Genomic DNA, 15,593 nt, shown 5'->3' with positions numbered 1-15,593 from the left:
TGGGAAGGATGGTGGAATGAGACAGACATTATTACCCTATACACATGAATGATTTCACTAGTGTAACTCAGCACCATGTACAGTCAGAGGAATGAGAAGTTATGCTCCATTTGTGTATAATGTGTCAAAATGCATTTTGCTGTCATGTATAATCAATCAGAACAAATTAAAAAAATAATAATAAACTGATAAAATACTTTATGTCTTTTTAAAATATATATTATTTTCCTGGGGTTGGAACTTAGCATGAGATCTATTTTTTTTTAACAGACTTTCAAGTACACAATACAATCTCAATTACTGTTGGCATGATGTACAGCAGAACTATAGGACTTTTTCATCTTGAATTATTTAACTTTGTATCTGTTAATTAGCAACTTTGCACTGCTCTGGGCAGCCAGATTTCAGCTCCTTACTACTATGAGTTTGACTATTATAAATACCTCATGTAAGTGGAATCATCACTGATGTATTTTTTTACTTATAATGTTCTCAATATTTTTCACATCTCTTAGGATTGCTCTATTTTTAAGGTAAAAAATATGTGCATGTACAAATTTGGCATAATGAATAAAACTATCACATATCATTATAATGTACCAATAAAAAAGGCTAAAAACATTTCATTGTACGGATGTACCATCTTTCCTATTCAGTTATCTGTTAATCATTATTTAGGTTCTTTCAACACAATGACTGTTTTGAATAGTGATACAATGAACATGGGAGTGTTTCTATTTCTTAAAGATATCTATTTCAATTATTCTGTATAAATACCCAGATGTGGGATTGCTGGATCATATGATAGTTCTATTTTTACTATTTTGGGAAACTTAATACTATTTTCCATAGCAGCCATTTTGCTTTCCCATAAACAGCGGACAGAATTCTAATTGATTCACTTCCTCCCCAGCACTTGCTGTTCTTTAACTGTTGGACATGAGCCTTCCTGAGGTGTGGAATGATAATCCAATTGTGTTTTTGATTTGCATTTCCCCGATGATTAGTGACACAGGGCATCATTTCATACATCTGTTGGAGATCTGTTTATCTTCTTTGTAGTTGGAAAAACTGGAAATCCACATACAAAAGAATAAAATTGGTCCTGTATTTTACACTAAGCTCAAAAATCAATTCAAAGTGGATTAAAGACCTAAATGTAAGACCTGAAAATATAAAACTCTTACAAGAAAATAAGGGGAAAATCTTCAGGACAATGCTCTTATCAATGAATATATTGATAGGACACTAAAAGCTTATACAACGAAACTGTAAATAGACAAGCAGAACTATGTCAAACTAAAATATTCTGCAGAGAAAAAGAACAATCCAGAGAGTAAAAAGGCAACCAGAAAATGTAGAAAAATATTTGCAACTATATATCAAGAGGTTAATTTGAAAATATGAAAGAAACTCCTATAATTCATTAGTAAAGACTTAATATCCTGGTTAAAAACAGGATAAGATCTTAAATAAACATTTATTCAAAGAAGATTTTTTATCTTTATTGGGTCATAGAAATTCTGGGTTTTTTATAAACAAGTTTTCAATAACCAAGTAATGATCAAATATCAATTTAATGAGAGCCATCCAAATACATTAAATTTTACTGTAAAATCATGTAAATAATGATCATGTGTAAGCAAGGTTCTAAGCACTTCAGAATTACCTTTAGAAGATTCCTAAGTCTGATGTTAGGTACTCTCCTAGACATTCATGAATCTATTCATCTTTGTGGGGAAATGCTGAATCAGGACAACTGGTAGTTAGACATAGGCATTATGCAGAATCAAATGACTAGAGATAAGAAATGAGAGTTTGAGATAATGCATCATTATCTGTGTGTGATGTTAAGAAAGCTCTGTACCCTTCCTGTCACAGAATTGTGTTCAACTAAACAATTTGAACACAGTACAATAAGTACATTTTCCTATGACAAATTTTTTGTTTCTATTTGGGGGAAAATTGAACATTAGATTTCTTACTTCCTTTTTCAATATGCTTCATTATAGACTGAGGGAACATCAGAAAAATTCTTGTCACACAACAGCTTCCAACCTTCTCAAATCCTGGCTTCTATTTCTTTAGCCCCATAAATGTGATTTATGGCTTTAACTTCTGCAAAGTCACATTTATGGTGATGCTCCTGAGACTGTTTTGTTTGGTGCCTCATGAAGGACAGTGGAATGTTTATTTTTAAAGGATGGGTTTTAAAGTTAACACTGAATTTTTATTTGATTTTATCTTTCATTTGATGATGAAGAATGTGCATTGCCAATGAATCTGCCTCATGTGTACTAATGAGAATCATGAAAAAAATTACCCAGAGTTTTCAGAAATTATGTAAGTTAGCTTCTGATGAATTGTTGGCATGAAGTATTGATAATATTGGTATTGTATTATTTGTAGTTCATGAGAAAAGATAAATTAACTAGGTGCTGTGGTACATCCCTATAATCCCAGTGGCTCTAGAGGCTGAGACAGGAGGATTGGAAGTTTAAATCCAGCCTCAGCAACACCGAGGCACTAAGCAGCTCCGTGAGACCATGTTTCCAAATAAAATACGAAATAAGGCTGGTGATGTGACTCAGTGGTTGAGTGCCCCTGAGTTCAATTTCTGGTACCTCCCCTGAAAAAGAAAAAGATAAGTTATTATGCATGTATACTGCAGAAAAGAATCAAATATATGATTTTTGTCAAATTTGGATCATTTTAAAATGGGAAATGTAAGTATGATTATTTTTGAAGTTGGTATTAGTAATACCATGTTATGTTAGTATAAAGCTATATTTACATTACCTCTACTTTGTCAGAAAACTCTACTTAGTATGATTGCAAAATGACAGTGTCTTGACCTCTAATGTCTACCCTCACAATTTTTCATTAGCTATCATATAAAAGAGATCCATTTATCATATGTCCAATAAACAGAATTCTCAACATTTTTTTCTAATTACAATATATTTATTATCTTCTAAGGAAATATATATAATATACACATTACATATTTAATACAATTACAGATGTCTGCAGTTCTGTACCCATGATCATATATTTACACTAATCTGCATCATAAAAAGTAAAATCTCATAGGTATTCATTCCTTGACATAACTGTTCTTAAAATCTATTAGATGTGTTATGGTTTTCACTAATCTAATAGTAACTCAGTAATTAATCAAATAATTGGCAAGCTTTTGATAAAACCAAGTGAAGTATTTTATTTAACTGTGCTGGCAAAAGATATCATTGCAGTTATGAAGGTGAAAGACACCTATAATCCCAATTACTTGGGAAAATCAGGCAAGAGGATTCCAAGCTTGTGATCATCATTGGCAACTTAGTGAGACCGTATGTCAAAATTAAAAAAAGAAAGGTCAGGAGATGTAGCTCAGTAGTAGAGTGCCCCTGGGTTCAATACCTAGTACTATGAATAAAAAGAGAAAGCCTCCTTATTACATCCTAAGTATGAAAACCATTAAGTTCATTTCATTGTATTACAAATCATTTTTAACTTATGATTAGTAAAAAAAAAAATACTATGACATCATTTTGTTCTTGTTCTTGTTAGTTTTTGGTACTAAAGATTGAACCCAGTGACACTTAACCACTGAGCCACAGGGTCTCACCAAGTTGCTTAAGGCCTTGCTAGATTACTGAAGCTGACTTTGAACTCATGATCCTCCTGACCCAGCCACTCTAGCCATGGGGATTACAGGTATGGGCCACTGCACCTGGCTGGCATTCTTTTAATACAGAATATATGACAAAAGTCAGTCTGAGCACAATTAGTTATTTCCAAAAACACCTTATACAAAATTCTTTTATTAAAAAAAATTTAATTTACTAATAACAATATAAAAAAATATTGCTATAAAATATGTATTAAAATCATTCAAACAGGAATGAAGAAAGGAGAATAAGAGGAGGAAAAATATAAGAAAACAAGATTTTGGAGTTAAATGCTAAAAGATTAATGCCAGGAAAAAAAAAAAAAAAAAAAACCACCCTTTTGCTCAGATACTCTTAGAAAATAATTCACAATATTCAACACTACCAATGGAGATAACTATTTTGGAAAACTAATACAAAATACCCTAATGAAAAAAATTATATTAATAATTCATGCAAAAATTTATAGTTAGAGTCGTCATTACAGGCCTTTCATACTTGACTTTTTCCATGTTTTAAGATTCTAATAGGTACTTTTTATGGATTTTCAAACACAAACAACCTGTATGGAAGTTTACATTGATACAACATATAATCATCTACACAGGAGTGTTATTAGGCACCAATTCTCAAAATTGGCTAACAACAGACTCACTTGTGGACTTTTTAATATTAATGACACTTGGGATCTACTGTAGGCAGAAACTAAATCAAAAGATGTATGAGTAATTTTGAAAAGCTTCCCAAAGCTTGCCAGTCCTGAGAGACACCTACGTAGTCTCTTCACATTCCACCTACCAAGGGAACTTTTACTTTCCCTTGAGATGGTCTTCATTCAATAGCCTTCCAGCAAAAGGTACCATCTTCTATACAGGTGTGCAATCCCACCAGAGAAGCACCCTATTTCACCTCCCCTACCTGACACAACACCAAACTGGTTTGCTTCCTAAATACTGTGTACCTAAGGCATTTGCTTTTTGTTTCCGTCTCTCTAGTGCTAACACTTCTAGTCCACTAACAACTGCCTAAGGAAGTTAAGAGCTTCTTTCTGCTCTCATTTTTTCATTCATGACTTAACAAACAATTCTTCACACTGTCATCAGGGCTGTTCTTTAAGAGAGCATAGAACTCCTAATCACGTAACTATCCTTCATAAAACTGTCTTACCAAGATAAATGAATTTAAAATAGCATTAGTATCATAATCATGTCATGTAAACTTTCATATTGTGAAAAAATATTGAGTCCTTTTTATGGAAAAATAGTGATGCCTGTCTTAAAGTTATGTGAATAATTTCCTGTATCAAAACATTCCTTTTAATAGAAAGCTGTTATAGGCAACTAAATTACTGACCTATTATTTATTCTATTGAATCAGAATTATTATCAAAATGACCCATCACAATTGTGTATGTTTATTTGTATTTTAAGTGACTAGATTCTCAAAATGAATAAAATTGACTATAGTATTATGAATAAGTGGTTAAAAATAAAATAAGCTTTATCATTTTGTATGACATCAAACATTTTTTGCTGAATATATTCTTAGAATTTATGATGAGTCTTTGGCTATTTTAGATACATACCAACTAGCTCTTTTCTCTAGCATTTTTTATATAAGAAAGATATCCAATGATTAAATGTGACCTTTTAATTTGCCTCCTTTTCATTTATTTTTAGTAATTAAGATAATAATGTCTTAATGAAATATATGTGTATGCCCCATGTCAGATATATGCATCCCTGCCCATAGGTAGTAATTCCCCCTTATCATCTTATAAGCTTTGTGGCTTTGGGATTTGTAAAAGGTAATTAAACATAAAGCAGAAGATATTTTTGTGGAGAAAGCACCTAATAATAAGAGGTTAATTAGCTGCTTGAATGGTAATAAGCCCATAATGAAAAGCCACAGAGGAACAGATATACAATTACAAATAGCAAATATATTAGAATTCTAGAGTATCTTATACACATCTTATTTTATAAACATCATACCAGTGTTTTCTTGGGTTTACACATCCAGCTCTGAAATACATCAGAACATCACAATTTTCAAATGAAAATATCATTATACAGCTTAGTTGTGTGTGTTTGTGTGCGTGTGTGTGTGTGTATGTGTGTGTGTGTATTCTTTTCATTGTATGTTATCTATTTATTGAATAGTAACTAGGTAGTTTTAGCCACTTATGAGCCCAGATTTCTCCATAAATGCAAACCTCTATTTTTTTTTCAGTTAGACTTTCAGAGAACTATTTTATTATTTCTTATAAAAGAGTGACAAAATTTCTACCACATCTGTAGTTAGAATTTTTTAGAATGGTCCTGTTTTCAACATTCACTGCTTTTTTTACAGTTCATGTAACTGATCTTTCATGGAATTCATACATTTAATTGGAGTTCAACTTACGTACATGTGAGTCAGTTTTTTCCTAGTCTAAAGCCAGACATTTGATTACAGAATGTTGGTAGATACTACAGAAGATGCTGAAAAGAATCAATTATTTCACTTTCAACTTCTGAGGAATAATAGTTCTCATTTGAAAAAGATGATAAGGATACAACAATTGAGCCTTATTTTATTCCAGGAACTGAATTGAGCATTTCTCTCAGGAACTCTTGAGGAGACAGACTTGCCAATCCAAAAGTTGGAATCCAGAATGTGTACCAGTATTATGAGGGTATAAAACCTGTACCCAAGTAGATTCTCCTTTATGTCACTCATATCAGATGTGGTTAGGAGTGTAAAATTCTCCCAGAAGGAAGATTCATAGAACAACAAACTAGAGAATTCCCATAGAAAATAGAAACAGGTCTAATGAAAATCTGCCCAATGTCAGAACAAGTGTTTTCCAGAGTCTCCATCGGGGTTTTGTCATTGTTTTGAACCTAAACTACTGAAAACTATATTTCAATTTGAAAAAAAAAAAATATTTCCAGAATATTCCAGTTATTTTTTGTCAATCTGAACAACTGATGATAAAGTTAGTTGGATATATAAATTACCTAAGGGTGTCAATTTATTTAGAATTATCTGTTGCTGCACATTCTGAGATAAGCCAACAATAACTCCTTCAATGATTTTACTATTTAGTGATACTGGTCCCTCAGTATTCACTGGAGAATAAGAAACAGACTGAGGATTGAGTTGTTTCTATGAGAAATTGGTGTAGGATCATTCACGGGTTGTTAAGCGCCCAATGGCCCAGTGTGACATCATCAAATTAAGGTCATGAGTAGCAAAGCAATGTAGAGAACAGCTGTGGAGAATATTCAGGTATCTTGACAGTATCTGTAGTGAGCTTTAAGACTTCATGTCAAGCCAGTCTTATAGACTGTGAGACACTGACTTAAGCTTCTTTGATGGCCTGCCTTCCATTAGATATACAAATGCCAATTTTGCTGGCCTGAGAACTGGAGTATAGAACAATGAAGAACAAAAGCACAGACCAATAGTTTCTGCTATCACAATTTCATATCCAGACCTCTAAGTACCTAACAAATTATAATTTCTAAACTTATATTTACATCGATCAAAATAATCAAACTTTATTCTTAAAATGAATAAATTTTACTGTGCTTATAACCCATAATATAAAGAAAAAGAAACTATACACAAAATAATGTATTCATATTATAATAAAATATAATGATTGATAAATAAAATATAATGAAAAAAGAAAAAATAGTCACCATTCATATGTTTCACAAGTTGAAGTGTATGGAAAACACTCAAATTTGAAGATAAATTAATACTAGTAAAATTGTTAAATAAGAAATACAGCATGAAATTTGTATTTTGAAATACATGCAATCTGTATAGTGGAATCAACTTAAGTAATAGAAAAAGTACACTATTCAATGTGATATTTCAAATACAGTTATCAGAAAATATATTACATTGAGCCATTTCTCACATTTCTTGACATTTCAAAACTTATCATCTACCATATGAATGTGATATAAATCAACACAAAATCATTTCTTTTGTTTTAGTATATTTCGACGTTAGTGGTTGACTATGCAAAAGAAAATACTAAATAAACGATTAGAATTATGTTTTAAAATGTCATATTATGAATTATTATAAAAGAAATGTAACAAAGATTAATTTTTCCCATAAAATCAATTTGATAGAAAGATGAGACCTCTGCAAATAAAAATTTACTGGGTTAAGATTCTTATTCTGACGTAATTAAAGTAAAAATTGTTAATGTCTAAGAAAAAGACAATTGCATTTTAGAGTTCCAAAAATCTATTTCTCAAGCATATGGAAGTCAGTAGAACTCATGGGTGATCAATTGTGAAGAAAAAATTAACAGTAGTAATTTATGTGGCTCTATGTAATTTATATCCATAAGATGTTGCTATCTATTCAGAACAATATAATACTTATTTCTGAAAATTAGTTTTCTCTAGCCACAGTAGGTGGAAAGGAACAATATAAATATAATGCTTTTCTGGTAAAGTCTGACAGTGGATATGAAGTTTTGAATGTTTTGATAAATGCCAAGACACAAATTAATGACTATCTAATCAGATATAACTGAAGACAATTTAAGTAGGTTCAATTGTTTCTAAACAGTATTAGAAGATTTCCTCTAATGGAAAAACTTTGTACTTCTCTTTACAACAATTTTAAAAAGGGTTGTCTTGTCTTGCACAAGAGTTAGTGCTCTTGGGAACTCAGAACTTCAGATGTAATTGAAAAAATAATCAAAATGAAAGAGGTAAAGACCTCATCAGTTATCATGAATGCTTTTATAATCCATTAAAAAGTCTAGTGGGCAAAATCAGTTAAAATTGACACAGAGTAAGACAGAAAAACAATTGCTTCTAATATTCAGAAAGGATTCAATTAATTAATTTTGAGATAATCTGTAAAATACTAATTAGACTTGTGATTAACATTTGATATTTTTTCATCAGTTTTAGAACAACCACTTTAAAGGACATCTTGAAATGCATGTAGTTATTAGTAAAGAAAATTAATGGACTTAAAAATCAATATTGACACTTATTCAAATATGTGTTACTAGTGAATATACATTCTGACAGTTGGATTTCAATCTTTTAAAAATCACTTATCTCCTCACAAAATAATTCTGTCAATAATGTACCTTTTCAAAACAATTAGGTCTAAGTAATAAATATGATATGTATACACACACACACACACACACACACATATATATATATATATATATATCAAGGATTGAACCCAGGGGCGCTTAACCACTAAGCCATATCTCCAAACATTTTTATATTATTGTTTTGAGTCAGGGTCTTGCTAAGTTGCTTAGAACACCCCTAAGTTGCTGACACTCGCCTCAAACTTGTCATCCTACTGCTTCAGTCTTCCTAGTCATTTTGATTACAGGCATGCGCCACTACGCCCAGCTTCTGAATGTTTTCAAACCTAATAGGGCTGGACTTGTTTAATTTGTGTTTTCAAAAATATTGTCTCTGTAGATTTAGAATCTTAAACTAGAGACAAGTACATCCAGTACTTGGAAAAACTTTATGGCTTATGTTGCACATGAACTTTCCCACCCCATTATCTATTGCTATGAATTAAGCACATGCATGCACATGCCAGTAACAGAGTTAGTGCAAATTGTGCCTAGTCTTTCATCAGATGTTGAAAAAAATGAGACTTTAGAAAAGAAATCAGCAAGATTACTTGAGTAACACTATACTTTGTACTTTGGCACTGCTTTAAGTACTGTTTGAATGCAAACATTTATAGTGTATGGCAAAAGATATACATAGTGCACTCTCCATATACATACTGCACTATCTTGCACTAAACTAAAAATAATGTCCAGTCTCATGTCACACAACACTGGGGGCAACTCATAGGACAGACCACATATAAGATGGAGGTCCCCCAAACTTTTCTTTTCCAGTGATTCCATAGCCAAAATAATTTGTGTAAGTACAATCTGTCATGTTTATATAATGACATAATCACCTAGCAATGTACTTTTCAGACTGTAGACTTGTTAAGTAGCACATGATTGTATGTCATACTTGAAGATTGCTACTAAATATACCTTAGATATTCTCACAATAAAAAATAAGCATGTGAGGTTGATGTATGATATGATAATAGTTTCATTTATAATAATCTCAAATGTATATGTGTCACAACATTTTATTGTATGCCATAAATACAATTTTTGTCAACTATACCTTGTAAAACTGAGGAAAATTAGCAAAGAACTTGAATAGAATTTGTCAAAGAAGCTATACAAATGACTATTAAATACATGGAAAATACCGGATATCAGAAATCACTGCAGGAATGCAAATCAAAACCACAATAGAATAGCACTTCCTGTGCATTAGAATGGATATCGTTAAAAAAAAATAAAGCAAGACACACACACACGTAAAAAAACAAACAAACAAACATTGGTAAACATGTGGATAATTGGACCTTTGTGAGTTTCTGGCAGGAAGTTAAATGATACAGTCACTATGGAAAACGTTGTGTCAGTTCCTCAAAAAACTAAACAGAATTTCCATGTGATCCATCAACAGGTGGATCACTTTGATTATATAACAAAAGGAACTGAAAACAGGTCCACCATAGCAATATTACTCACAATAGCCAAAAGGTGAAAACAACTCAAGTGTCCACTGACAGATAAATGCAAACAAAACATGATATCTGCCTCTAGGTGTAGATATATAGATCAGTATTGCCATGTAGATAAAAATGTAGATGTATAATGAAATACTATTCAGACTTAAAAGTAAGAGCATTCTGATACATGCAAAGCCATAGATGGATCCTGAAGGCATCAAACTAAGTGAAAAAACATGGTAACGAAAGCATTAATATTATATGACAATACTTATATGAGATACTATGATAGTTGAATCATAGAGACAGAAAGTAAATGAATGGAAAAAAGGGGAAATGGGGAATTATCATTTAATGGGTTCAGAGGTTCCAGTTGAGAAAAGAAAGTTCTGGAGATGGCGACAATGGTTGTAAAATCCTTGAACATACATATTGCCATGGAACTCTATGTTTAAAACCCAATAATGGTATGTTAGGTATATGTTACCCATTGTATTTTTTTCTGAAGTTAAAATATATATACACACACACACACACACACACACACGTACACACACACAATTTTCTCTATTTGGTAGTCTTATACATCAATAAGTCAGAAAATAGTCCCATAATTTAATGTTTAAATACTAGGAGATACTAATAGGTACTAATTGACTAAATGTAACAAATATATTTTACTTAAGAATATTTTATTAATATTTGTGGTCAAATGATATTACCAATAAAAATACACTAACTTTTCAAAGTCTCCATGTAGGTGAATTGATTACAGTAAGGAGTGATTGATTTTCAAAACATCTAAGAAAAATGTATACATTTTTTTTCCCTTCCTTTCTTCTATATGAATTGGTTACTTCCTGGTGTGATATTATTTATTTCCATTAATACTGGGTCATAACAGGAGAAAGGCGCTAAGCAGCAGATTTTTACATCTACTCAACCTCACTTTCAAGACTAGTGCTGAAAATATAATAGAATTCTGAATAAAATTTTCAAATTAATTAAAATTTAATTTTCTAGTTCTTGATTCTAGGAATCATATTCATTTACTCAATTTGCCTATTTATTAAACCCTTTTAAGAATTTTAATTTTGCAATTATTGGACACACTTACATGTTTACTATTTTCCAAACAAAGGTACATATTTATTTCAAATATTTTGTTTTGTTTTCAAATAATGATAAAATTTCTTTTATGTGATTGTGTGCACTCTTGAATTATTTCATGAAAATCTGTATTTATAATCTGACTCTGAGAGATCTGTAATTGCTCTCTCAAGATATAATTCTACTTTGAAATTTCATCCTTACCTGCTTCCTTGTTTCCATCAATGGCAATTCCTTGACTATTATTCCTTATCTTGATAGTATGTTTAATAACTTTCTACATAAATAAGATTCATCTATGATAGTTTTATGTAATTTAATAGCTAGAGAGGTATGCAAATACTTCTATATTCTCAGTCAATGATAATTGTAATATTTTGTCTAATTCATACTTACTTCCTCTGGTAAGTTTCAATTTTTTCCTAGGTGACTGGCTAAATAAATTTTATTTTCTACACAGAGAAAGAAAATGATAACAAATTAAAGGTTTTCTTTGTTGTTTATTCCAAGATTGCAGATTCTAATAAAATAACAAAAACTAAAAGAGTTACCAACACTGATCTATTCATCTCATACATATTTTTGAAGCAATTTTAAAAAAATTCCAAAATAATAAGCAATTAGTTTTCAACAATCAGGAGTTATTAGTTTGTATTCATTCATTTACTTATTTTCTTTCATGCATAGCTTAAAATATTGATTTTGATAAAGAAACCTTAGTTTTATTCTAAAATAAAGTTCTACATAATGGAGCTATTATAAAGTATCTTATTATCTTCTTAAAGTATTCTCTGTGCTGATATTAATACCTGTCTAAATCATAAGCAACATGATCATTTTCTCTATTCATAGACTTGAAAACATTTATATCCTACAAAAGCATGCTATTTGTAACACAAGAATTGGATGTCTGTATTAAAATTGCCCAGGGCAAAACTTTCACAACTAAGTCTCCTAGACCAACTGATGGCTGATTAATAGTGTTATCTTTGCATAAAAAAAAAAAAAATTATAAAATAAAGGTAGAATTGATGTAGCATGAATAAAAATACCTGTATTATCAACATAGTAGTACTGGCATAGGTTTTAGTACTAAAATATATATGTACATGGTAATTTCAGAAAACATCATTAAGATGGAAATTGGATTTTCATTGAGAGTAAAAAAAATTAATAATTTTGAATAAATTCATTGTTGCATATGTCTATGATATGTATTTGCAGCACAATTTTAGCTACATAATAGTTTCCTTGCAAAAGAGGCAAAGGCCCCAATTGTCCTTCAATACAAGAGAAAATATTACATACATATATATATGTACATGTATACATATATATATACACAAACACATAGTTGCATATGAAAAATAAGTGATAGAAATTTGTTCAGTATGTTTATTTTGCAATGTTCGTTACAGATAAGAATAAATATAGAATTAAATCCAAAGAATATAATTTGGTTTTATGCTTACAAGGTAAATAATAAACACTTTAGTGCAGAGTATCATTCTGGATAGTTTTTTTTTAGTTGTAGATGGACACAATACCTTTATCTTATTTATTTATTTATTTTTATGTGGTGCAGAAGATGGAACCCAGTGCCTCACACATGCTAGGCAAGCCCTCAACCATTATCAATATTTTATAGTAATTTTTTCCTAATTATTTTGATTAGACATACTTGATCAAACTGCCATGATAATGCGTTGTTAGTATAGTTACAAAAACCAAAGATATTTTATTTAGCCACAGTTATCAACTCACATATATTTAGCCCTGCAGCATATGCTTTATATAAATTTCTATCAGTGAATTTATTGATAATTCTAAAAGCAAGACTATCTCCATTTGACAGAGTTAAAATACAAACAAATAGGCTTAGGAGTTAAATGAATTTAGTAAAAATTGCTGATATATAAGACTCAACTTATTTACCAGGGATTCCACCTATTCCTATGCCTCGATGCTTTTTTCAGGGTACAAAACTGTTCCTAATTGTCTCCCAATATCTTATAAAGTGCTAAAATATAGGGAATAATATTATAAATATGTATTGTCTGACCAGTAGAAAAAGTTTAAAACAAATGATTTTTAAATTTTCCTTCTCTATGTTAACTTATTTGTTTCTCAATAGATAAAACATAGACTTATATCCAAATTTGCAAGTTCTAGAGGATATACAGTGAATGTCAATCATCACTATTCCCCTGCCACCTACCACACTGCTCCCTTTTTTCTCAGCTACTATTACTAGTTCTTTCTGTATGTAACCAGAGATAAGTTGTTCAGATTAAAAAACATTACTTATTTTTAAAAATTCTTGACTTTTTTTAAATTAAAGAATGCATTCTTCATTTTATAAATACGTTTTTCTATAACTATATTTTTTATATCTTCAGATGATCATATTAAATCTTTTTGCCTCGTTTTCAGTGAATAATGATATATTCTAAATATCATACCTTTCAAGTGCAGCCCTCCTGGTCATGATCATGGCTATTATTTTTTTAAAAGTTAAATTGGACACTATTACTTAATAATTTCTCAGAAATTTGTGCATATGGAGATGACCCAGTTCAATATTGGATGGTACAATGCAAGCAGAGTGATTTTTCATGCAGGGTTATAACTGTAAAAAGAGGTTACCATGTAACCCTGTCAGTTCAAGGACTTGGAAAAAAAAATTCTATCCCCAGTATGCAGCACAGTGGACACAGAAGACAGAGATTACCAGTATATATTTGCTGAATAAGTGAATAAGTACACAAATGAGATTTAAACATTGATGTATATAATTTGAGTTTCTGAAACTTCTATCATTTATATGAAACAGAAAATCTCTAGGGAGGAGCTCATAAGAAAGCTCACAGAGTAATAGTTATCTGGAATTAATAGACCCAAAATCTTAAATAAAACTTCAAACATAGATTGAAAACATGCTGAACTCTGTTTTCAAACAAACAAACAAAGAATATTAGAAGCCTATAACCAATTCCTTTCCTTTTGACTCATAGTACATTGATAATTTACCCAGGCAGCTTTAACCTAAGGGAAAAAAACAACAAATGTATAAAATATTTTGGGTCATTTCAATCCTGGCCGTGAACTAAACTTATTCCTTCAACTACAGAAGGCAATCAAGGTCTGGGAGTCCTAAGGGAGTAATTGCTTTACTGAGAGGGACCTTAGAATTATTCTGATGCTATTTCTGCATTTCGAGTTGGCATATTATTTGTCTGATTTAAACAAAATACTAACATTTTTAATTCCTTTGTCCCTTGATTAAAATTGATTAGGGGAATTGTCAATACTGTCAAATACTATTGAGAAGCTAAGCATTCAAACACCAAAATGGATCCATCTATTTAGTTCCATGAAATTAATGAATAAGATTTCAGAGACAGATAGGGCTAGGAAGCATTACTACTTTGACCTTACAGGAGGATATCTCTTTCATTGTAATGAAACTCATGGGAGACTGCATTGGTTAACAAATATTTATTGAATATTTATTAGTTGTTACAAGTTATGCAAGGATAACTTGAACTTTACAAGTTATGTGAGGATAACTGAACAGACTGACTTAACCCCTCTCATCTGGAGCCTATGATTTGGTGAAGTAATGACAAATTGCTAAGTGCTAGAAGGAAGCAGGTGTTCCATAGAGTGTGGAATGGATGGCTGCAGATGAACTAATTGTTCAAAAATGTTTTCTCTGAGAAGTCAAATGGACAGCATGATGACTAGTTAATATCATAGCATATACTGGAAATTGGCCAAGAGAATAGATTTTGGGTTCTCTTGCCACAGGAACAGAAAAAGTAACTATGTGAGATGAATATGTTAACTTCACTACATATATAGATGTCAAAACGTTATGCTGTACAAATTAAATACATAAAATTCAATAATGGAATGGCTTTCTTTAACTTGAGTAGGTGTAAGCCAGGCAAGGAAGGAAGAGGTGGGTGAAGATTTTAGGCATGTTACAAATGTCTGCTGGTAGAAAGCACTTAATTCAGAGACCTCAGAGAAAACCAGTATGGAAGAAAAGAGTGGATTTCAGGAGAGGTAGGGAGGAACAAAAACTACTTTGAAGTGACAAGTGATGTTTAGTGCCCAATAATGCAAGGCTTTATGAGCCATGTAAACTATTAAGATGGTATATTAAATGATACTGCAAACACTTATAAAGATTTTTTTTAAGCAGTGATGTGATCAAGA

This window comes from Sciurus vulgaris, assembly GCF_902686455.1.
Source record: "Sciurus vulgaris genome assembly, chromosome: 12".
In the NCBI taxonomy this organism is placed as follows: Eukaryota; Metazoa; Chordata; class Mammalia; order Rodentia; family Sciuridae; genus Sciurus; species Sciurus vulgaris.
This window is presented reverse-complemented; position numbering follows the sequence as displayed.